Source organism: Antedon bifida, chromosome 9 (genome assembly GCF_963402885.1).
Source record: "Antedon bifida chromosome 9, ecAntBifi1.1, whole genome shotgun sequence".
In the NCBI taxonomy this organism is placed as follows: Eukaryota; Metazoa; Echinodermata; class Crinoidea; order Comatulida; family Antedonidae; genus Antedon; species Antedon bifida.
Genome location: NC_136234.1, coordinates 2,531,323 through 2,558,899, shown reverse-complemented (window position 1 = coordinate 2,558,899; position 27,577 = coordinate 2,531,323). Strand labels below are relative to the sequence as shown.

Genomic DNA, 27,577 nt, shown 5'->3' with positions numbered 1-27,577 from the left:
TCTCATCTTCAGGTAAAGTATGTCATTCTCTCACAACTCAACATCACTGTCCTCTAATCATCAATAATATCTCGCATTGCTCCTCCTCATATTTCGATTAAATGTTAGTGTACTATTATTGATCTTAAAGATATTAAATTAATTTACAGTACAATATATAACTAAAAAATATTATTTATTTTTGCTTACAATGTCAATATACCATATCAATACTACTTGTCAACAAAAATATGCATCTGTATACCAGGGAATAGTGAATCATTCTTCCCTGATTTATATTGTATATTATTATAATACTTTACAATTGTAAATTGTATTGAAGACCCATTAATAATAAGCGTTAATTACGCTATTTAATTTTAGCGATATTATAGTACAATAAATACCTAAAAAAATATAATAATTAATTTAATTATTGTATGTATTTACTTAATGTGAAAGAATACATTTTTATATTCATTTAGAAGAAATTATTTTACTGATCGTTACCGTATTCAATTTAACCTTATTTGGTCAACTGTCCTCCTTATTTGGTCAATTGTCCTCCTTACTTGGTCAATTGTCCTCCTTATTTGGTCAATTTTCCTCCTTATTTGGACAATTGTCCCTTCCATGTATGTTAAGTTTTCATCAGAATCATTTGAGTAACATATTTTGAAAGGTTATGGAGTAAGAAAAGAAATGGAAATAAAATCAAGATGCTTGAAAATAAACAAAATAAAAATAATATTCACCGCAAATTTTGCTTTTAATCACTTTAATAATTGTATTTTCATTGCTTTTATTACCCTTTTTATTACTCTTTTGATAAATAACAAAAATGTATGCCTATCCTCAATAATCAACTATATTGCCGATATGTAACAATGACTATAAAGCAACGAAGATAGCTTTCAAAACATATCATCTAACCATTTTATGTTTACGAATTGTTGTTTTTGGATTGATATGTTTATGCTATTTTGTTGGGCTTTTATGTAATTCTTTTAAAATTTTTGATAGTAAAAGTCGAAAATAAGAGAATAGTACAGTACAGAGAGGTTTGTAAATTATGACGTCACGAACTTATATCGATGGTACGCGTGAAACTTGCATTTAGTGTATAAGGAAACTAACGAATGTTATTCATTGCCATTATGATAAATTATGACGCTAAAAACAATGATACAGACACAGATACATCTAACTCAGTCTGTACTTAATTGACATTTATTAAAAACAGTTGGAAATAATTTCACAGTTCTAGTGTGTTTTACACAACAAATATAACCCTTTAGTTGCAATACATAAAACAGTACAACATCATACAATCAGCGAGAGTCCATTCCGAGGACAACACGACAATTACGAATAGATGGACTGTTTGAACTTGTATAGCCCTGAGGTCAAGTAAAACCACTAGGACGATGTTGTGAGCCCATTTATCCATCGAATTACCTCCTCTAATTCCTTGTTAGGTGCATGTCATTCTGTAGTGAAACGGACGGAAATAGATTGTTTTCAAAGGGAAATACTACAAGGAATACTTACAATATTTGAAATTTAAGTAATTTTATGACCCTGGTTTTTATCAAGGTAATATCACGTTTGGTTCATGACATGTTGTACCACGGCAAAGCTTCACCATATTATATTTTATATACTGTTAAACCAGAATAAACAGTAATTATTGTAAATATTAGAAAATGCTTTTTCTTTTCTTTAAACAGTGTAGTGTATAAACTTAAATGACGTGTAATCTTAATTAATTAATAAGTAAAATTCACCAGTACGTGGTTGAAAACGATTTCAATATTGATTCATTCATTTATTCAATAGTATGTAGGCCACTGGCCCAAGTACAATAATAGAAAATAGTACATATTATACAATTTAAGAAGTAGTAGTAGCAAAATAATTAGTTCTGTTTTTATATGCGAAAAAGGCAAATCTTACCAGGTTATTGATTACTTTTTTCTTTTTGTTTTTCATTAGTAAAAATAAACTTTTTATTTGTTGGTTGATTAAAATAATAAGGTTTTAAAAAGGAGTGTCTTTAGGTCACTAACTTGGAAATTTGGTTTGTACATTTTTATTTTCCTTTTATTCCCGATAGCATGGATTCACGTCTAAAGTTTGGATATACAAATATTTTTTCTTGACATAAAACAAACTAATCTCAAGATATCATGCAAGAAAGTGCTGGAACCTGTAACCGATTTCCTGATTAAATTAATGTTAAAATATATAGACAGATATATCTGGGTATTGATAATTATTTCTAGCATTTTGAGATATATTAAAATTGGATATACTGTTTTTTCTTGACCTAAAACAAACATATATCCCAAGATCTGTAACCGGTTACCTGCTAAAGAATTAGCAAAATAACACACACATTATGACAGATCTATAGATATAGATATTGATAATTTCTAGCATTTTCAGATATATATTAATTGAGCACACATGTTAATTTTCAAAACTTGTTGATGAACCAGATGATCCATGCAGGATTAAACGAAACAACAACATCTCAAATGCTAAGTACGTGCTTAATCATGCTATCTAGAATATAGGTTATTTAAAGAAGGATAAGTACCAGGTATCGGCATACCAAAACATCTGGAAAATTAGAACAAATTAAACAAACATCAACCTAAATACGTTCACATTGCAATGTTGACACTATGTTTAAAATCGAAATACGTGTTTATAAGTGCCATGAGCGGTTCTCGGTAGTTTCTTGGTTCAGACGTCCTCACTGCAGCACATTGCATTGTTAGTGGACTAGTTTTAACTATTGTTTACATCACATTCTAGGCCTAAAATTCGGTTAGGAATTAGACATACGAAAACGCATGCTGTTTCTACGATTAGTATATGTTGCTTCATAATATCTAATAGCGACTAGCAGACTTCATTAGCATCCACATTGACAGAATTCATCAAACTCGACCCAATAACAACAAACCTTTAGGGGGAGTGTGTAGTGGTATCATATTGCTACCTCTTTTGTGAAGACTTGCTGAAAATCACAACTCTCCGGACAGCAAACTATTGTCCAGATTTTAAACCCAATGAAGTCTATAACTGGAGTATTCTGTTTGTCGTCGAACAGTCTGAGAAACGTAAAATAAGCGATTTAATACTGATTTAGTCGGTGTATAGATCTTGAAGAAAAGGGATCAAAAATATGGTGAGTATTTATTTTTGAAATTATATAAAATCTTAAAATTGATAAGGAATTATTTAATCGATAGATTAGGAAATTAAATATTGAAATATACACCACTTCAAAGGGTAAGCGATATTTTATAAGGTGGGCCTATTATTAAGTATTGTGTGTACAGTATTTAAAAAATAATAAATAAATAATAACATTACAGTACCGGTATGTATATATAAGTATATATCTCAAGTTTAAAGTTTAAACAAATAAATGTATAGGTCTATTTGTATATGATAGGCCACATGTACTGTAATACTTAATATAGAATTATTGATGTTCTAAATAACAACAAACAATTAAGTATGAATTAAAATAGTTTTGTAAATGCTAAATAAAAATATATAGACAGATATATCTGGGTATTGATAATTATTTCTAGCATTTTCAAATATATTAAAATTGGATATACTGTTTAAATGCTAAATTTGTTTCATTAATATTGCTCTCAAGTTTTATTATGTACAATGTACCGTCAACTCTTTTTTTGTGTCTAAAATGTCACCCCTTGCTTTCACAAGCTAAACCCCCGGCTAAACCACAACCCCTATAATTAAATCAGCATCTTACAAAGTGATCCTGAAATCATGAATGGAGCTATCTAATTTTTAGCTCCATGCTGGAATCATGTAGTTTGATACACATGACAATATACGTGTAAGATCGTAATATCGAATCATTTAAATCAACTCATCTTTGTCGCCATTGTAAATATTACATACGTTTTAAGTGCTATGTGACCGAGTTTTATACCAGCGTTAACAGCGCCCAGTTAGTATGTGCATAAACGTGTTTCATTGCTATTGTTATTAATTATATATCTTTACGAACCGTATGGAATAAACGTCACTCAAAAATAAAAACTATGTCAATATTTAGGATACATTTTACATCTTCAACAATTATGGAATAATACCAATATGTCTTGTTATGTTATTCATAGTATTGGCTTACGTCGGGTCTAATACACTTAGAAATATGTGGAAAATATACATATAATAACAATTTGATTCTGAAAACGAGTATATTAATATTTTATATATACATTTTATATGTTAATGATTAGAAAACTCCTCTGATTATAACTTACTGCATCTTAGTTTCCCAGAGCAATTTTGTAAATTGAAAAATTAAAGTAAAGTAAATGTATGAACATTTTTAAAATATTTTATAAATTTTATATTTTATTTTAATATAAATGTACAACCATTAAACCATTATAACCCCACACTTTAATTATGTTCAGTGTCTAAGGCTTACTTAATACTGTTATAACGAACTTCAGATGATTTGAATAAACATCATTTTTTGGGTAACATTATTCGGTCATTTTATAGGATTACTTATAAAACAATATGCGTAATTAAATTAACAAAAATAATTAAGAATGCCTAATTACAATATTATTGTTATATAATATTGTTTCATCAGCTTTTGATAAATAAAATACTAATGATTGTAATTAATATATTATAATTCGTTATGAATGATAACGTGACATCCTAATGTCTACACGATCAAACTTTAACAAATGTGATGTGCTCATATATGGACATGATGATGTCATATCATTACCATATTTGGGTACATCACTACCATATTTGGTCACATCACACTTTTTTGTCAAACTAGTTTGATAGTGTAGACACAGCTTAAGAAGGCATTGAACTGTAAAAGAATACAAAATTTTGTTCTAATCGTTTTTTGATAGCATACTATCATATCATTTTCGTATAACGATTATTACCTAACGACAGTCTTTCCGTTGAATATTGTTATTTAAGCTTTAGATTATGCTAGGATAAGGGGATATAACGGTTTGCCCAACGTCAAGGCCAGACATCGTAGGCTGCTGCTGGACAATTCAGTTGTATAACTTTACAAATTGTAGTAGACAGACACATGTTTAACAATGATAGTAAAACCACAATTTGGTGTATTCGACAATCTATATATAAAGGAGGTGAAAATAATACAATAGGGTTAGTTATTATGAATTGACTTAACTTTAGATCAAGCTCTTGCAAGTTGTGTTTGCTATATTAATTATTCAACAATGAGAACTAATAAAACATTGGCGCGAGTGTAACAGTAAATAAATAGGTACAATAGTGTATTTAACACTCTAGTATTAATTTGAAATAATTTCTTGAATAAATGATTAAATCATATAAAATCCAGAAAAAAACAAAAAACAACTATAATATGTGGCACATCGGTATGGCGTACTCATAGAAACATAACTGTGGTCGAGTTCGAATTTTTTTGTGACTTTGTTTTCGCATGTTACATTTTACCTCTCATAATAGTATTCTAAAGGTGGGTTCAGTCTTTCTCTTTATTTTTGAGTGTTGAAATAATTATGTTTATAAATATTTATATTGAATGTTCAATATATTTATTTTAAATCTTAATACTTGTGTATAAAAATTAATAACCGAATGCCTATTATTATTATTTCCAAATGATGTTTTGTTATTTATGATACTTTGTTGATATATTATATGACATATCTCATATTTGTTTGCATCCAAAATGTTGTCTATTTGCGGTATCAACCTAAAAATTTCAGGTATTCATGTCACCGCACAAAATAGATTTGTTAAATGAGAAGAAAGTCGGTGGGTGAACCCGTTATCTTTCTAGGATATGTTTCATTGCATTGCGGAATTACTGTCTGAACAACATCAAAATGTTAAGAGCATTACTGAATATCAAAAGCATATCAAATGTTTTAAAATTTAAAGGATCTGTGTGACTAATAATAAGTTGATTATGTACAAGAACTGATTTCAATAGTTGTTTGTTATGTACGCCAACCTTTTCTTATGAGTATGTACGAACCTGGTAATGTTTGTTCATATTTTGTTTGTATTGAAATTAAACTTGGCCTTTTAGTCTAAACAGAAATAAACTCAATCAGTGATATGCCAATTATAACTGATGCAAAATATTCATTTATCATTAAATATTTACAATTACCCTAAACAATCGTTTGCGTTTTATAAAATATTCAGTTCAAGTTCACGTTTATTTAGCAATTGTATGAATGCTTTTTTTTAAAGTTGTAAATTAATTATTTACAAAGAAAAAACAAATAAATAAATAAATAAATATGATAACAGTTTTTAATTGAATATTTGGGATAATAAAATATCAGTAGTGAGAAAACAGGAACGTCCAAACAGCTTCTCAGCTCACTTTACTAAAAGTCTTCATAAATCTATTCATAGACAAACTTTAAAATATTTCAATCCTATGCAATTGAACTTTATAAATGAACTATAATTTATTATCCCTTTAATTTCGATCGAGTATACCGTTAACGGTTGCAAAAAAGTGAAGAATTTCAGCACATCGAATTGATACATTTTAAGAGAGCACTTACAATGAAATATTAATCTTTGTTGTAATGAGTTATTCCAATAATACTCGTATACGAATGACAAAAATAAGATAATATGATAACGTGATCCCAGAATCACTAATGAAAAAGTGATAATGATAATACATACACGATTTGTGCACTCGAGCGTGGAAGGTATCACTTTCAAGGTAAAACTAAACTTTGAAAATAAATACATCAATTTTTTGTAGAATTATAACTATTATTATCCATTCAATTAGAAATCTACAGGAGGGAATACTGCGGTACTCAGTGGCCATTTTGTTGTACTGAAGTTTTTTACTTTTGAAATGACCTTTGACATAACATTAAGTGTTGCTAGATTCTTGGAACTTCTTAGATAGGCCTTAATTAACTGGTGGAAATTTCAGAACAAAGTATGCTTTAAAATCACATTTTGTGACTATAAGTTACGAATATGAATCATTTCAGCCTGTAAGTGCACTAAAATGTTCAGTTATTACTAATACTAGTGTCTTTGACTATTTATTTCTATTCTGCTTTGCATTGCATCGACCAATTTTGCTTGCATGACCTGGTTTAAGTTTACAACTGATAAACCAAACTAAGCGATAAAGCATTTCATCAATTAAAAAACGTAAAAAAAGTTTTTAAAACATATCTTAGGCCTAGATTCATTAATGGAGTATCATTCAAAATGGAACAAATTCAACAGTTTTCTTTCTGTCATGGTTTTTCAATTACCGTAATTAACAATTCATAATTCAAACTAACTACAACTGCATACATAAAATAAGTGTTTTACTGCATTGGTCTTTACTATTAGTATAACTTTTTTTTGTGTGTGAGAAACAGCTGTACCAAACTAAACCAAAACTTTCCTTTCTACATTAATATATAAAGTTACATGAGAAAAGAAAGGGTCGATTGTAAAATCAGACGGATAAGCTAGGCCTCGTATAAAATGCCTCTAGGCTACAAGTTAGGTAAACTAGCTTGTAATTCTGCCCATAAAGTCTTTTCTTTTGAAAAGTACAACCGCACACCGATTTATAAAAGAACACCATTTTAATCGATTTCTCTAATAAGAAGTAATAGTTGAAAAAGTAAAGATTAACAATGTATTTAATATTCTTGTTATTTCAAGGAGTAGAGCTTTTCTTTAAGTGGGTTTTCCTGAAGGGATTATGAAAGTAATACACCCTTTAAGCTCAAGTGTAAGCCTAATAAGTCAACTATACGAAATCGAATTACAAAAGTCTGGCTCCAGAACTTCTGCTGCGAAAGATTTGGTGGAATGTATTCTGTTTATTAAAAAGGGGGAAGTTTGTATGAGTAAGAGACTTTACATTTCGATGACAGAACTCAATTGTTAGCTGTTCTGGTAAAGCTGCAGGCAAGATCAGAACAATCACCATCTAATTGATTCAAGGCGACTGAGTGGATAACAATGAGTTAAACATATATAAGTTCATTAAGCAAGGAAAATAGAAACATAAATTGTAGACTTGTTCAAGAGGTAAGCCTGTCAGAAAGAAACTATAATAATCTGCGGTAAATACGTTCCCTCCCTTTGACCCAGTTTTTATCGCACCCTTCTCATTATTAATGCCTGGCTTCATTATACCAGGTCAGTATTAAATTAACAAGTTTGAAAACAGTTCACAGAAATTTTAAATAGTTAAATTAACTACAGTATCGAATCCGTATGCCTCATGCACAACGAATTATTAAATTAGTATTTTAAAACTAACTATTTCTTTAGAATTTATGAAAATACAGATTTTATGAAAAGTGTTATTAAATAAATAGATAAAGTATTACTGAAATTTGACAAAATGTAAAGGGCTAATGCCGGTATACTTAATACAAAAATACAAATTGTTCTCTTATCATTGGTAATAGGCCTATATTTTATACATTCTTTATTGTGTAAGTATGTTAGGCCTACAATACGTCTATATAAATATAATTTCGACAATATCTGCATTAACAATTCGTTAGATTAGAATTTATAATATTACAATTTTTGGCCATTTTTGAAAAACTACAGCACATTTTTTGATAAAGTATTAATTGCAAAAGAGTTGCAACATACAATTCCTGTAGTTGAGAAGCATCTAACAATGAAGAATGAGGTATTTTAAACTAACAACCTATTTAGAATAGGCATATGCATGAATGAAATATTTAAGCTATGCAGATAGCACCATGAGCAGAGAATCGCCGGTTCCGTCCAGGGCAATGCACAATTCTGAGCGGTCTAACATGATCCATTGATAGGGCCTAGCAAACGGTGTCATTATTATCAGTAACCAAATATTTCTAACTGAATTTATGATTTATAATTCTGCTATGCTTCTACATTGATAGTCATCTATCTAGTATTGTAAAATAAAATGTTGTAAATGATCACTAAACCGAGTAGAGATTTAGTTGAAGCATTAAATCTTTGCTGAATGTAACAAAGGAGAGATGAAAAATTAGCGGTATGATAAAATAAAGATGTTTTATAAATTTATAGTTACATCGGCATGTTAACATCACCTCGGCAGCGTAGTTTCAGTATACGCGTATCAAATGGCTAGTAAACGATAGGCCTATAGAAAATTTAGAATCGGCTTTATAGCGGTCAGATAATGTTATTCACTTCACACATGTGTTCATTTTAACTACAATATTAGCGGATTCTGCAATTATCAAACATTGACTCAAATCGAATCGAAAATACAAATATAAAATGGATACATTTAAGCCCAGGTCTACCCACATTGCCAACTAGAGTTGACGGTTTAGACGAATATTGGATGACATGATATACAAACAAAACATTAAATTAATATGAAACTCTTTATCGAAATATCCATTATAGAAAATTTAATTTTGAAAAACCTATAAATATAATTTACCTGATAAAATTATTGTTGCTATACGCCTAATAATATACTGATTAATTGTTTATAAGTTTAATATCGATATTGTTTTGCAACGAATTTATATGTGTAAATGGTATAATAACAATAATTATAATATTAATATTAAATATTGCATGATACACAGTATTATACAAATTTATTAAGTGTACATACTTTTGCACCGGAGAATAGTGAGTGATGTTTATATGCTTGACATTTAAAGGTTCAATTGTCTCACTTCATGGTGATAAATGTGTACCGTTGAAGAGATACTGACGGATTTAAACATTTGATTATACCATCTGGCCTAGCCTTAACAAATCACAACTGGGTGGAATATAAAGTTAAATTCGTAGACCACTGGAACCTATCATCTACAATAACAACCCATTGGAGAATTAAAATATCTAATAAAAGTTTTAAATTCAGAATATTATGCATTGGTCGTAAACCTATGGAAGAATTGTTATTCCAGATGTATTAAACACTTTAAATAGTTCCTCAAATGTAAAATAATAAAACAACCTTTCACATCTAATAGATAGTTATATATTAGTTAGTGAAATAGGCCTATAATATCTATGCTTCTATTCAATCAACTCTATACTTCTCCAAAGTTGTAGGCCTGGCCTTGAGTCTCTAGCGCAAAACCCGGATGAGTGAAGGCCGTTTAAACATGCACTTGAGCAGTATTTTTAATGGGATGGGTCAGCTCAGCTCAAGCTATTGCTCTTTACATGCTAATCCATCAGCAACCGTTACAGTTACGGTGTATTGTCGAATACCCATTTTTTACCAACATTAAAACCACACACACTGTACAGATAATCACATTTCATGGTTTAAAGAGTACAAAACGGGTCTCATTAAACTTGATGCTGACCCGGGTTTTGTTTAACGTACTTGCATATTATTAATTTTAGTACCGTTGTCTATCGGCGATAAATCAACTCCGACTAGCATTCATTTGCCGGTTAGTGTTAACTGAAATTTGTATAGATTAATAACACGTTTTAGAAAAATACGAGTAAAAAAATAATTTCCTGATGTTAAAAATACAGTATTTAAACATTAACAAGTTGGAAAGAATGATGTAATTACACATGTACTAGCAGTCATTTACCACGGCGCGGTGCATCCCCTTGTAGACAGTTGTGTTGTATCGCGAAGAAAAACATCTGTTGTTTGTCGCTTTTCTGTCAGCAGCCATCTTGTTGGAACACTCTTCCGTTGGGTGGACACAAACTGGCGAAACAGTCAGAGATTAATAGAAAAAAACTCAAAAATAGGCGTGCGTAGCAAAGAATTTTTCCTCCGTAAAAGATGTTGAGATAACATAAATGCAGACAACTTCATGAATGTATTGCATAGGATAAAAATACAACAATATTTTCAATAGCAAACTATATACTGCATATATTAATAACTGTGGTTGACCATAAATTAATCGGATACTGATGTGCGATAACTGGACAGTACAATTATGCCTGCTGGTCGGTTGAAATTGAATCACGACGTTAAAAGGCCAGTGCAGAGGTCATGTTCTAAGTCCAAGTCAATCTGTCCCATGGCCAAGAAATTCCAATCTCTTTTTAATAGATAGACGCGCTGTAGAAACAAAATTAGTTGAATGTTTGGGTGGTGTTAGAAAGGTTGGTTATGTGAACACTGTTAACACATTGAGTTAATTCCCACGTTATCTGTTGACGAGGTAGGTACTCTAAAATGATTATGTTCATAACTTGAGCTTATTAATTTTGTTTTCGTTAATTATGTTTCTAGAGTATACCCATATTGTGTTCCCAAATCTGTAAACAAATTCTTCTTTCAGTAATTGTAACCAAAAACCATTCTTTGTATGGATTGTACAAAGGCAATGTGACAGACAGAATATCATATCATTTGGATCGAAATTATACTTAAAAGTGAGCTTAAGAACCGGGCTAAATTTTAAATTCAATAATTGTATTATTTAATAAAATAAACTTAACTGATAGCACTAAATATACGGTATTTATTCCTGACTGTCTCATTAAATTTTACTTTTACTAAATGTATTTTAAAGTAAATGTTTAATGCATGTCTTTTTAGCCTTTTTATTACCAGTAACAAAAATAAATGCTATCATCCTTGTATAGATATCATCTTATCATCATAGGTCAGGGTTCAAATAGTTTAATTTATAGCGAGAAGTGGCTAAATTAATATGTTTCTTCATCTTCATTTTTAAAAATAAAAATGTAGGCATTCTAAAAATGTTTTCTAAAGACAATACACGTGCTTCTGGCTGCTACCAGGTACCGTGTCATCAAACACAAACAGAAATAACAAAATAGACCTTACATTAATCTGTCAATAAGTATTTTGCTTAGTTTATTTGGAATGTTATATATATATAAGATGTTTCATATACTTGTTGTCATATACCTCTCTGATATCAACAAGCCCTGTCTGTACCCCCTAACCATTGAGTGGGTTTTGCGAAGTGACCTTCTAGTGACGTCATTGGGTTTTTTTTAAACGTTAGGTGGGGTTCTATAATGTTCCATAACGACAGTGATTTATTTGTTTTGAAAACGCTCATTTCATTTATATCTATTAAAATCGAGAGGGGGCTATTACATTCAAGTAATGCGGAATAACAATGGTCAACAGCGAAAGTTATAATATAGTGTTGACGACATCATCCTTCAGAGTGAACAGTCTTACATATTATTTGTACACTATATTGTTTGTCGCAAGCTTCAAAAGAAACTTCTAATTTGAAGGCGGTATTCTAAAGATAATTTTGAATAGCAAATATAATTATTTTTAATAATATTTCCTTTTCTAAAATGCATAAATCGATCATTATATTAGTTATTAAGTTCTTTAATTGGTGTATTTATGTACCTAGACATTTAATTTTCACTGAAAAGAACTAAAAAAGCCGTAAACAAAGCAAAATGTTAATCGTTGGAGATTTTTATTATCTTTCAATCAAACACAGCCTATTGTGTTTTTCTTTTGTTGTCGACTTTTTATGTGTATAATCAACATTTAATGGCAACATTTAGGCTTATATGGATTATCTACCACATAATAACAACGTAATTCGAATTTTTAATGTTTTTATCGGACACGCGGTACACGTGACGATTATTATAACTAAATAATTCCCCAATTATTATCAATATTATGATATAATGGTTGATTATTTAATATATTAACCGCATTTAAATACTCTATTATTATATATAACAACGGTATACTTTGACAGATAATATTTTAGATAAAAGACGGTTTGTAAGAAGCGAATTTAAAAGGGCTTTGTTAGTAAGTGATTTGATAAGTTTTCCTACGCGTGTTTTGTTGAGCTGACCTTACGTTTGATTCGTTATTTCGTTGTTCATGGATTAAATGGCATAAGACAATCGTAGATCTGTCCTAATTGCTCGGGCAACACCACACGGTAGCTAAACCACACGGTAGCTATACCACACGGTAGCGATACCACACGGTAGCGATAACACTCGGTAGTGATACCACACAGTAGCCGTACCACACGGTAGTGTCCTATGTTACCAATAAATTCTACATTCTAAATTCATGAATAATTTAATATATCACGTGGTTTTGAATATAATAACAAGGATTACAGTAATAATGTTTATATAGATAATTGGTGAACTAAAGTTTACAAAGAAAAATATGTTGTGACCTGACTTTGTTTTCGATGCGAACAATGTATGTCCCTATATGAAATTAAATATTTATAAAATATGACTAAATTCAACTTGAAGACAACGATCTTCAATTATATTTCCTTTTAAGGACAATAACACTTCGCACGATAGATATTCACATAGGCCCTATTCAGATTAATTGCTAAATTTTAAGAGAATTTACACCCAAAAAAATGCATTGCAGTAAGTGAAACATGATTTTAGAAATAATATGATTATTCTAAAAAGAAGTCAAAAACGAATTTAATAAAAATAGAGATAATTCACCATATACGGTATTGAAACGCGCTTTAAAATAAAATTTCTGTCACTTATTATTCAAATGTGTAGAGAATTGATGTCACCAACACATGTTGCCCCATTTATCTCCATGCACCCTCTGTGAGGTTGGATCAAAATTAGGTCTAGGCTAAAGATGATAACAACGAATAATTAAATTGTCACACATTCTAAAATCTTTCAGATATTTCTCCAGTGAAAATAATCTTTCGCTTAACGAATTTCAGAAGTTGAAGCAATCAATATATATGGTAGATTTGTTTCTATTTTGGTCATTTGCTTTAATAATAGTTCAAATCAATATGCTTTTGTTTCCTTCTTTGTTCAAAATGCAGACTAGTAATTTAGCTTCAATATTTCAATCAATTTGAATATAGGTCTATATTTGTTTATTCTATACACAATTATTATATTAATCCAAAGGCAAATTACTGAAAAAATTTCAATGCTGTGGGTATCAGTGGCTGGATCTCAATGGAGATACAAAAAAAAAGCGAAAAGCTAAATCAAAACGATAAAGTAAAACAGCCAGAAAAGTTAGCAGAGCTTTCGGGCAACACTAGCCCTTCATCAGTGCAAGTGTATTATATTATATATATTCAATGAGTCCTCATCTTCAGTCATTCATTTTATGTGGTGAAATAATATATAAATAATATAACAAGCACCGATGAAGGGCTAGTTTTGCCCGAAAGCTCTGCTAATTTTTCTGGCTGTTTTACTTTATTGTTTTGATTTAGCTTTTTGCTTATTTTTTATTTTGTATCTCTATTGAGATCCAGCCACTGATACCCACAGCATTGTCATTTTTTCAGTAATTTGTCTTTGAATAATATAACAAGCAATACACAATGGAGTTAAGATGGTATCAAATGCAATAAACAATACAAAGCAAAAAAGCGTGAGATACAATACTGAAGTAGGCAGTCATATAAAATAGAAAAATAAGTAAGATACGTTTAAAAAGGTATAAAAATACAAAAAAAAGTAAAAAGGGATTTATACGTGTTAACAGCAAGTCAATGACTACAGAATGCCTTAAATAAGACGATAATTGCAAACGAATAAGTTTAAAACCTACCAAATGTTTTTTTTTTTACAATTTTAACTGAGATTTATATTCTTATATGAATATGTTATCAATTGTTGATTTTAATCCTATTGTGAAGCGCTTTGAACAGCGATATAACACAATTTATTATATAAACTTCGTTGACATACATCTGTGGTTGATAAAATTGGAAATCAAATTAAAGTTAACGGCACATAAATTGTAACTATGATTATTTTTACAGAACTTTATGCCTAGATATTTTTTATTTTTATCTCATGTCTATCTGCTTTTAATATCAACGAAGTTGTATTATTTTATTTCGCATTGCTTGTATCGAAATATTAAAAGCATTTTCTGGGAACAACTGGCTTGCAAGTGTAATCCAGCTATAGGGGCTACAGCATGTAAAAAGCCTTGGGTTTTCTATAAAGTATTAATCTTACGGAAATAATTTAAAGTGTTATAGTAACGACAACAATGCTTTCTCCACGCCCTTTCTTTCCTATTGATACATAATCCAAATGTCTACTTACCACTGTATAAATAAAACTATTAAACTATAACCATTCCTGTATTTTCTACAAGTTGCAATAGCTCTCAAAGATATTCAACGAATTTTTACTGGCCTAGCTAAGACACATTTGCAGCCTAACGATAATGTTTACTAACTCTTATAAAGACATTCGGTAATGGCCTAAAGATGTGTGTGCTAGTCAGGAATTTAGTTCACTTACACGACAATTAATGAGTCAAATATTTATAATTTGCATATTAAATATGTGGTTTTATTTTAACGATATTATTTTATTGTCTTTGTAGTCTTAATCATTTTATATCGATAAAGTCAAAGATCTCTTTTTCAATATTATGTATTTTCGTTGTACAACATTAACGTGCAATTAACAAAATATTGTTCTTACTTTGTTGACATACGAGCTTAGTTTTAAATGTTGAATTTAATTAATTAGGGGATTAAATTTAAGGTTGTTTACCGTAATTCGTTTGTCTCATAATAATGTATGTTAATATACTTTTTGTTGTAGGCCTACTACAAATAACTAACAATTTTTTTTAAAATAATTTTAAATCTTATCAACTGAGCTATTTATTAAATGTTAGATCGATGTATTTTTGCGGTTTCATCCATCTTGTAAAATTGTGTATAAAATTAGGCCTATATCTATAATAATACGTTCACATTTATTAACAATATAATAATTTCAAATCTTATCAACGTTGCTATTTACTAAAAAATGTTAAATCGGTTTATTTTTGCGGTTTCGTCCATCTTGTGAAATTATGTGTAAAATTTGGAATATATATAGGCCTAATAATAGTTATCCTAACGTTCATCATCAAATATTAAAAATATCTCAAAAGGATGATTTTCATGCGAGTGATTTTGTAAACAACTTTATACGCAACCAGAAAGCGTAAGATAGCGTACAGAAAGATTACTTTTGATTCTCCGCAGATCTTTCGTAAGACATTGCTCATAAACCCGTCACTGTCCTTCAATTCGAAATCAATTCATTTTTGTACAGTTGTCCACAAAAGATTTATTGTTTTTCTAAGTTACAACCAAAGATATTTCTGGATGGAAATACATAGAATAGTCGAAGCGGTTATCCGCATATAGGAGTTAATAGAAATCAGAGTCAGTGAATAGTTTTATTATCTTAAACAATTTTAGAGTTCGTTCTTAAAAGAATAATGTATTTCGTTTGTTTGTTTTTTTTCATTATTTTTATACCATATCGTAAGTATCAATGATAATCAATAGAAAAAAGAATTCGAAAAAACATACAATATAGGACATTTTGCCCGACTACTACACGGCTTTAGTAGTAGGCCTACTTAGTTCCTTTGATTGGCACATCGTAGGCTAGCATTAAGTATGCCGGCCGGCAGAAATTGGTATGCACAACGCGGTCGTGCCTATGCTTCTATTTCTTTAATTTAACGGTACTTTACTTTCATTGTTGGTATTGTTTATATAATGGATACTATTACATGATCTTAAGAATTCACTCTTGTTTGCAGAATTAACGTTGATCAGTGAAAATTCGTTTAATCCTTTAGAGTGAGTATTCATATTCTTCAGCCTTCTTAAATCACCCAATAGTCAAAATAACAAAAATTAATGTTTAAGTAATTCTCTTCATTTACCGTTTAGACACGTCAATACCTCATCTGATAATTATATCTTAACTGTTGTTTTAATAAGTTCAAGTTCAAGATTTTAGGATAAATCTTCGAAATTGTTTACGTTCATGGTTTGTCACGTCTTTTGAATATTGCCGTATTTGCATATAGCGTGAATACTCATAATGGCGGATACGTGCTCATAACGAACTTCTTTTACTCATCAAAAACGATTGTCGCTTTCTATTTAATAAATTATTTATCTACAATAAAAATGATGGTTTTAAAAGATTCAATTTCATATACAAAATTAAAACATAACATTTCGTTAGATAGTATTGTCTGCAATTGCGCCAGCGGTTAATAGGAGAAGAAGAGACTTAAGACAACGACGACCTATATTGGGCCTAATTAGCGAGATAATTGACAAATTAGAATTCATATAGACATCATGTTTTTTACCATATCATTCCAGCTTAAAGCAACGAGATATTATTTACAACATACCGGTAATTATTTTTAAAACACAAATATTCGTTTAAATTATCTTTTTATTATAGACTTTTATACCAAATTTATCAAGTCTTACAAAAGAAATTATGTGTATTCTGTGAATGTACAGATATCGCTATAGTTAATACTGCTAAGTAACTCTTGTAATGTAACAGTCAATAAAAAACATATTTTTTAACTCGTTTTAACAAAATAGAAAATCATTCAAATTAGTTTTAAAATTATTGTAATAAATAAATGAAGGATAATGAAACAAAATTGATAACATTTTGTGTATAAACATTATAAATTCGTTTATAGTATAAACCTGGTTAAAATGTCTACGGCTCGGTATTATAAGCATGCTGTATTCCATCATAATTCTAGTTATGTATGGTTTTTTTAGTCGTAAAACACTGGTTTTAATTTATGTAACCTAAATTTCGATTAGCACGTTGATGTTAGTAGAATATCACCGCCTATATCGATTATTAAAACAATAACAGTGGTATAATCGATTTTATCATACATGTATCTGACGAATTTTAATTAATATTAAATTTGAAAACAATTTCATAGTTTCAATGTAGTAATAGGTAATTAAAATCACCTATCATTATAATTCATTTATTTTTAAAGGAACATGTTTATGGGAAATTGGTGCACTACTATAGGCCTATGGTGTATAAAATTACGACAGAATTTGTTCAATTTTAACTGTTTTAGACCTATAGGACTATGGTGAATACAAAACAAATGTCCAATGATACCAATATAACGGTTATTATTTCACTATGAATTATGTTATTGTCTTATAGCATTGAAACTACAATTTTGTGATCTGTCAAATCAGATACAAATGTATTATAGCCCATGCTACTCTTATGTAATGATAGTTTTAACTTTCTAATAGCAGTATACTATATTACAACACATTGTTTTATTCACACCATGAAAGAAAATACAAAACACACGATCCATACAAAAAAATCCATTAAATTGAACTGAGTTAGTTTCGTCTCTCTGATGATCCCTCTCAGTCTCTCTTTCTCTTCTGACAGAGGGAAACATATTTCGTTACTTTTGGATGAAATGAAAAGTGAACAATGAAATAGAAATAAGTTACATAAATCTATTCTACCGTTCATCATACACTACTACATTTCATCGCATCCATTTCATCGGTAAGTAGGAGGAGAGGACAAACTAAACTAGGCCCATCCATGAAGTTCAAACTCGTATAAAATCGTCGGTCGGTTACCGTATCCAGGGCCTTTTGCCACTAATATGTAACGACATCCCGAGAGGATGGACATCAAATTGTCGAAACCTTAAAATTTCAAATAAACTACTGAATGGCCGTCAATCACTTTGACCAATAGAAAAGAAAAGTAGTTCCATACTTTTAAAGGACAAAATTAGTAGGTTTGCGAACTTTTTTGGCATGGATCAGGGATTCTGACAATGTGTTCAATGACGATTTCCGATTTAATATGACAGCCATTTTGAAATACTGAATACGTGGTCGAATGGGTTTTTTTAACCATGGATGTTGGTCATATCACAAAATATATTTAGTATTTTAAACAAAAAAAATATGTATTCAAAAAAGATTTTGAGAGTTTCTCTTATAGTATTATAGTTATAGAACTATATACTGTTTGGTCTCACAACTTTTTATATTTTTACTCACACTTTATCTGGATAACAATATAAACCCTGCTTTACTTTTGACTTTAGTAAATAAACGTTTCAATATTTTTACTGCAGTAGGTATGTAGATGTATAGATAGAGAAATGTGTATTTATGCCGCCTTTGAAACCGGCTACATCAATCAAAACTAGCCATATAAAGTTCCAATAAAAACATATCCAAACTTTAGATACTATAGTAAGCACTAGGCTTTCCTGCAAATAGTTTTTGTTCATGACATTGGCTAACCATACATGTTATTCAAACATCTCTGCGTACGGCACTCATATTTCACCTAACTTTAAAAAGATTCAGTCGAGTGAAAGTCATTTGCGAATTATGATTCTTTGAAGAACAAACGATTCTATGTTCATCCACACTGCTATTATAGGGCCTATATTCAGTTTTAGGCCAGAAATGAGTTAAACTATACGGTAACAGTACGAGGAACTTAAAAAGGAACTTCATTCATAAAGTATGAATAAATTCAAAACAAGCTACAATTTGTCGATTTAGTCAAATAGGCCTAAAACAAATGAAATAAAAGGCTATAGGCCTAGACCTACTTATAAAATCAGTGAATGGAAACATTTGGCAAATTTACACGTACATGTTCATAACACCGTACAAGGCAAACAGAACTGTAAACCCACACCAACGTTAAATAAAGTAGAGAGATAGTTTACTTTAAAACTTAAGGTCTACTGCCAATCATTGAAATTAATCTATTCAATTAATGTACCATATGTTATGAAACTTACAATTACGACTAGCAAGAAGTGGTTAGAATCTTGTGTAAAATCAGGTCGCTTTCAAATGACGTCAACTCAAAAATCAAACTTTGGATAAATTTCGTCAAAAGTGGGTTGTGAATTGTTTATTTTAAGTCTAATAGACAGGAATTAGTGTGGAAATAAATGGGATATCTTACCCAAGGTGTCATCTTAACCGTAACATTCACTCATCTGCACATTATACATGCATTAAAACGGATAAATACAACAAATATTGCCGGTTTTGAAAGATCAAACCACACGCACGCAATGTTTGTAAAACTTTTTAAAACGATTTTATTGATGGATTCTGTTAATTGAGTGCAGTTCAAGTCATTTCACCTGTCCACATGTCTTAATTAGTCTTGATTTGTTGAAAATGTTCATGTTGAATTCAGCAATAGTTCAAAAGAGGCCTTGATGAAACTTGTAACCGGTTTACGCTAAGTAAAGAACGTGTGTTTAGCAGATGATATTCAAGCGACTCTAGAACATATTTCCATTTTCTGTTGATGCGAAATCGTTAACAATTTAAACTAATGTAAATCTTTTCTAGTTTAAATCGCCTCATAATAGCTAAAGTCTGCAATTAATTTATATCAAGGAAATGAAAAGTAACATTTAAACGCTAGTTTACATTAACTAACTACAGCAATTAAATAACCAAAATAGAACATGTAGGCCCCTACTGGAATGGTGAGTAAACACAAGTACAAACGTGTTTTTTGACATGATTGTATATAAAAACTGTCCATATTGTAAAACTATTTTCCTTAGAATTAACTGGCGTTACATAAAATACTAGTATGTAATTCAATTATATTAAATGTTAGCACTATAGGCCTACTACACTATATAGTTTATAGTTTAAAAGTAATTTATACGGTACAAATTGTTGTTTTTTCGGTTTATATTATTTTCCTCTATTACTCACAGGGTGTAAAATTGGTGCTATTTTTGACTGTAATATAAATGTTGCTCTATTTGAGGATGATGACAAATATGAATAGGAATAGCAAGGTTGTGTCATGTACTACATATTCAAGCTGTTACCATACAAGCTAGATATATATTAGTAAAGACACAACATGGTCAACCGATCGTGTATTATTGTTTGATGCACTGGATTTGAGTTGATGAGTCTGTGTCATATAGACACTCGTCAACTCTCCTTGTTTCCCTGTCAGACTCTAATCAACATCAATTATTATTTACCCCACCCTTATATTAGATATGAAGGGATTCGAAATTGGCTTTGACAATAATTATTATTAAAGTTTATATAATATATGCCTATCCTACATGATTTAGGTCATTATAGCGAAGGCTGATTTATTTTGCTTTTTTTGTCACCTTTGTTAATGAAGTTTTATTGTTTATGTTATGTTATGATAGTGACAAATAAAGTATTTATATAGATATTAACATCACACGTAACTATAATAAATTAAAGTTTTATTCCTAAAAATAAAATTGTATTATATTGGCTGTATTTATAAACGTTTCATCAAATGTGAGTTTTGCTCAAATATGTATTTCTAGTATATCATACTTTTCTACAACATAGACTGTGTTGTCCTAGTCAACCGCGGTTCACATTTTATAAAAGACTTCTTAATTATTCACTAGCTAACCATGGCCGTCACCTCTGAATCTCCGGTGTCAAATGCATTAATTTAATACCAGTTACGGTTACAAAGTTAACAAGACTGAATTTGTGGCGGTTGTATGCTTTTATAGACACCGACAGAAGTTATGAGAACAGAAGAAAATGAACAAAACCACAAATTAGAAAGATAAATTAGTACTTTGCCAATTTCCTGGAAAACTTGTTCGATGCTGCAAAGATTTTAAGAATCAATTTCTGGTGAAATAAATTACAATGAAAAGAAATTGTTTGGTGTTTTGGTGAAGTATTAAAAATTGTGTGTTTCTGAAAAATGGAAGTTTTTTAGATTTAACTATAATTTAAAAACTATTAAACTTTTAAACATTTAGGCCTATTAATTCCAAAACAATAAAGAATAAAGATAATAAGTCGAAACACTTGACTATGACTAAATTAGTAAATCTAGACCAAAGTGGACACGTGACTGTTTTATAGATGTGTTTAAACATTGAATAACATTTCAAATAAATCTCTTTTTTAATTGTAAATTAGAAATAACTGTACACTTCGTGTAGAAATCTATATCTGGTCTTTAGAGGGCGTGATGCAAACATGAACCCGAACGGGTACGTCTACCAACAGGGTGTTTAATCTTCTACTAGGAGGAAAGTCGGCCGATGACTCTCAAAGGTCGTTGAACGTGGAATATAACGACCGTCTGGCCCTATGGGTCGTCAGAAATTGATATATTTGGCGACTGGTCAAATCACTCAAATTTCTTTGGGTCAAGTTATTATTTTTATTATACAGTGTAAATCATTGCACACGTTTTGAATTGTATTACGTCCCAAACCAATCAACACACACAAACTAAATCACCCATTCGACACATTTCCTTTTGGCTATGCGATACTTCAAATTGCAGAAACAAAAGAATTCACCATATAAAGCCGATGTAAGCTGTTATTAGGCCTGCACATGGTGGTGGTAGCAGAAGAATGAGTGAGAAGTGATTAGTAGGCTGGTTCTTTCTACTAAAGTGGTTTTAAACGACTTCTATACGTTGTTATGTTGGATCAGTATCCATTCGCCTTAGAACGAATGTTAATTCCTTCTCAAGGGGTTTCAGTTTATTTTTAGGACGAGCAACGTATGAGCTAGTCAACATAGTACCCATTGGGAGTTGCATATTTAAGAAAATAAAAAATCTTATTATTTTGATATCACTATTATTATTAGTTTTTCAGTATCTTGATATTAGGCTACAACAATGTACATTTATGTTATAAATGGTTTGATGTTTAGGTGAAATACTAGAAAGAAAAATGTATATTTTATGAAATGGAAGTTACTATTACTTGTTTTTTTAAAAGATTTAACTTAACAAATTAAAAGACGTTTACTATATAATTTCAATATAAAATTTAATGACAAAAAGAGAGATCGACGTTTCGGTACCATCATAGAACCATTTTCAAGATCAAGTGAATACAAAACAATAATAATTATGTGCACTAAGCACCAAAGTTGGTGACAGGAAATGCTAATTGAGGGCTAATTAGGTAATTAGCTCCTCCTACTGAGTTAGATAAACAATTTAGCTTTGATGGAATCCGATTGTTTATTGAGTGTAGGTTTTATCTCTTTGATCCACAACATCTCCTTAATTAGGCAATCAAACTTATTGTTACATTTAGATAAGACTCTAAAGTATTCCGAGATATCACCAGTTATGCCATGTTGTTTTAGGTGATCGCCTATAATACTTTTGTTATGTTCATTAATGCGTTTGTAAAGGTGTCGGCAAGTGTAACCGACATAGTTTGTATCACACAAACCACATTGAAATTTGTACACAACGCATTGTGAATTAATGATTCTGGGTTTCATTTCTTTAGGTTTTAAGGTGTCACCTATCTTACGACTAGTAAATACTGGTAAAATATCATTTTCAATCTTCGCACTAAGTTGTTTAAGTTGTTTAGTAACCGTGTTACAACAAGTTTGATCCTTGTACGGTAGTACAATCCTAATAGGCTGGGGAGATTCATCAGTTAGCATATCTTCATTAGTATTACTAGGAGTCACACAAGTATTAATGGATTGGTTGAAAGCCTTAACAATATTACTAATAAGATCTAAAGGATAATTCAACTTTTGAAACCAATCCATTAATACTTGTGTGACTCCTAGTAATACTAATGAAGATATGCTAACTGATGAATCTCCCCAGCCTATTAGGATTGTACTACCGTACAAGGATCAAACTTGTTGTAACACGGTTACTAAACAACTTAGTGCGAAGATTGAAAATGATATTTTACCAGTATTTACTAGTCGTAAGATAGGTGACACCTTAAAACCTAAAGAAATGAAACCCAGAATCATTAATTCACAATGCGTTGTGTACAAATTTCAATGTGGTTGTGTGATACAAACTATGTCGGTTACACTTGCCGACACCTTTACAAACGCATTAATGAACATAACAAAAGTATTATAGGCGATCACCTAAAACAACATGGCATAACTGGTGATATCTCGGAATACTTTAGAGTCTTATCTAAATGTAACAATAAGTTTGATTGCCTAATTAAGGAGATGTTGTGGATCAAAGAGATAAAACCTACACTCAATAAACAATCGGATTCCATCAAAGCTAAATTGTTTATCTAACTCAGTAGGAGGAGCTAATTACCTAATTAGCCCTCAATTAGCATTTCCTGTCACCAACTTTGGTGCTTAGTGCACATAATTATTATTGTTTTGTATTCACTTGATCTTGAAAATGGTTCTATGATGGTACCGAAACGTCGATCTCTCTTTTTGTCATTTAACTTAACAATTTATTAAATTAGTTTTAATATAATAATAACGAAAGAGAGTTTACGAGAAGTAAGAACATCAAAAATGCGAATTCGTATTTTACGAATTAAAGAATGAATCCACAATAAATTACCATAGTCTGTTTAAACATGGAGAAGAAATATCAACAAACAAGTTTCTTCCAAAAATGTATAGCGGATCCTGCCGAATTTGAAGCTGGAGGCCCAGGGCCTAAACATTGTAGAACGGAGTGCTCAACTTAACTTCTATCTTTTGCATTGTAACTTTCAAACTAATTAATAGCATTGCTCTGAAGAATTGTGTATCAAAAAGTTGACCAATAAGTAAATCTGACACATGGACATTAGTTCATCAGCAGTAGTTAAGCTTCGATCAGTCATTCTCATTCAGTTTCTATTAAAATACATATATCAAACGTAATAATTACAGTCGCCTCGCATATCGCATCTCAACCAAGTTAACAGCACACGCGAACACTACAATATAGATTTTCAATTTTAACCATTTTAAAAGGTTTCTAGCCACGTTTTTATTGAAATACAAACCATAAAGATATTTGTTGCACAAATATTAGTTGCTCAATTGCAAGATAGTTTAAAAGACATCAAGCTTAGTCACTATAAAGATTTACTCGAAGCAATATTTTGGTTTTTATTTCAAATAATAAATGTGTCAGATTAACTTTTTATTATTGACACTTGTGAAAAGTAACGGTCCACTTAATCTAAATGATCATCGTGTAATATTTCAAGTTTTGAGAAGCAGAATTAAAGACGTTGTTTCCAATTCTTTAGCGCGTACAAAATCATCTATCGTTTGTACGCGCGCATAATTACTTCACCGTGTGGTCTACATTTATATAATTCATATTAGCGCGTACAACAATGTAATTAATAGTTTGTACGCGCGTGTCAAGTTTGTGTTGTACATTTTTGTGGTGAATGGCGTTTGAGTGCACCTGTCTGCGAACCGACTATTACGTATATTTACGCCAAATATGGCGCTTGTAGACCACTTACGACAAAAGATAATCGCACGGATCATAGTAATAACACCCGGGTGACTTATATTTGTAAGACGTATTTTATTGTTGAACTGAGGACCTCTGTATAAACCCAGTGGGATTGCCATCTTTACGAAATGACCAATCATTAATGGTTCCTTTGTAAATTAAATGCGTCTTATATATCGTTTAGTGGTGAATCTCCGATTGACGAGGTGTCCATAAACGATTTAAAATACGATGACGTCATGATATGATAGTTGCAGATTATATGACGAGCCTTCTTTTTTTTATTGATCAACCTCATTGAGTAAAATGTATTTTTAGCTTACGCTGAAATCCCGCTACATTATTGATACATTTAATCAATTTGTCTTATTTCATTTAAGGCGAATTCAAAGTACACATTTTAGTATAGTTTCTCTAAAGCACTCAACTATCATTGTTGAAACTTAGTCTACTATGGGTTGTCAAAGAACAATGTCAATCCAATTTTAGGATGATCAATATTGTTTCATATTGTTATTAAATATCTGTTTTACACAATTCCCAATGTAAATAAGCGCATTACTTAAGCATCGTTGCTCTACACCATCGTGGTAAAGTACGGACTTAAATTAACACTTGCGGTTCATACGATTTATTAATATGACATATTGAATTTTTTTTAAATGTAGCTTTATTATGGTTGAGTTAATTTAAGTTAATCTGATGTTTTGTTTTTTACAGGAAAGAGCATAATTCGTTGGGGAGCATTTGTTAAACGCGTCAACTGGTTAAATATGCATCCGCTGAACGCCTGCATTCAAGACAGCATGACGCAGTCCTGCTGCTGACATTCTTAGCTTTGAGTTGTGATAATCCGTAAAAATATCGTTTATCATTATAAACTTAACAGAAGATGTTTTGCAGATTAAGTTTTCTTTCGGCAGTTGTGAACGAAGGCTTTAATGTTATTTATGAAATAACTTTAATCAGTTGACAAATCTGTGAACTTAATGGTGGCATCATGCATTGAATCTGATTGAACTCTGTCCATCTGCCAATCAAAATGATTTATTAATGAAGCCTTTTGTCTAAATTTAAACACATATGGTGTAAGATTCATAACTTCTTAAGAATGATCTAATATTGTAATGTCACATGATATGGTAAATACTCAGGCTACATTAGGCCTAAGAGTTCTTTTTAATTCTTCATTTAAAATCGTTGTAAACGATTTATATTTTATTTTATTTCAATTCAGAACTTTCAACGGTTCTAGGCCTAAAACAAACACAGGCTATAATTTAGGTCTATATTTTCTGCAAACTCCACGGAATATAGGACCTAATTTGATAGGCGTAACTTCAGAGAATTTACTTATATCACATTCTAGTATTTCGACATTAAAGTCCGTAGTTGATGAATAAATGATTATAATTTTTGTTTGCATATATCTTAATAAATGCTAGTTATAGTTTAAATTGAATATAGTGCCTATTGTCAATATGTTGTTGATTGGTATAGCCTATTATACCCTAAATAGTTTGTTACCGCTTTTCTCAAAGTGTATTACACCACGCGGTTGAAAAAATACAACTACATTATTGACTATCGTTCACCAACTTCTTATTTTGGTTACTTGATATTTCGATAATTTTTCACTGACCTTGTTTTCATCTTGAAACTGTAAAGTCAATATTTTTTCTATACCGTGATGTGTTGAATAGCAGACTATAATGTAAAGGGACATACGGTTGTGAAGAAAATGATACGTAACACCATACTAAAATTACGCGCGCTTATTCAATTTATCGTCTGTGCGTGTTAAATGCGATACTTACCCTAAGTATGTCAACACACATTAATTCTAAATTTAAAACGTCGACATTTTGATAACATTTTTTTGATAATTGTTTAAAAATCTCAAATTTACACATTATCAATTAGATAACTTCTAAACCCATCAAGCAACCTACATTATTTCCTTACTATTTCAGAAATTCTCAGCGCAAACAAACGTGCTAAAATGGAGAAGTTAGAAAATATGCCAATATATATTAATGATCTATGAAATGTTTGACATATCATTTTTGTAATCGAAAATTGTTGAAGAAACTTGGATTAATAAAGTGGTATATAATATTGCTGTCTAGTTAAAATATCTTGAAATGACCTAGGCCTACATCTAAGTCCTTTGAGACTTTTACCAAAACTGCCGCAGTCAGAGAATTAACTTTACTATATTGTGATATAACATTATTAACAAATTATTATAGGTCTAAGTATATTTTGACAAATATATTGTTACTGCAATTGTACAATGCAATTATAATACATCTTAGCCGTGTATATAAAAGTGTGAGAAAAGCAGGAATTGATCCCACGACCCTAGGATTACAAGACACTCCTTAGGCCTATAAAAGGATATTGCAACTTGACCGGTAGAGGGAGTTTAAGTTTAGCGGTTGGTTTACCTACAATT

General features: G+C 30.5%; 2 long non-coding RNA genes across 2 annotated transcripts in view; one reads left to right on the top strand and one right to left on the bottom strand.

The window, feature by feature from the left end:
* Window positions 1-1,388: 1,388 nt before the first annotated feature.
* The window catches only part of LOC144851802 (uncharacterized), a 34,955-nt gene continuing 8,766 nt past the window's right edge, over window positions 1,389-27,577 (bottom strand). The window contains exon 3 of the long non-coding RNA XR_013614225.1: window positions 1,389-3,101. This is a non-coding gene — a long non-coding RNA (uncharacterized LOC144851802). The remainder of the gene's footprint in view (window positions 3,102-27,577) is intronic.
* Window positions 3,051-26,333, top strand: LOC144851801 (uncharacterized). Its single transcript, XR_013614224.1, has 2 exons — window positions 3,051-3,178; window positions 25,840-26,333. It is a non-coding gene; the product is annotated as an uncharacterized LOC144851801 (long non-coding RNA).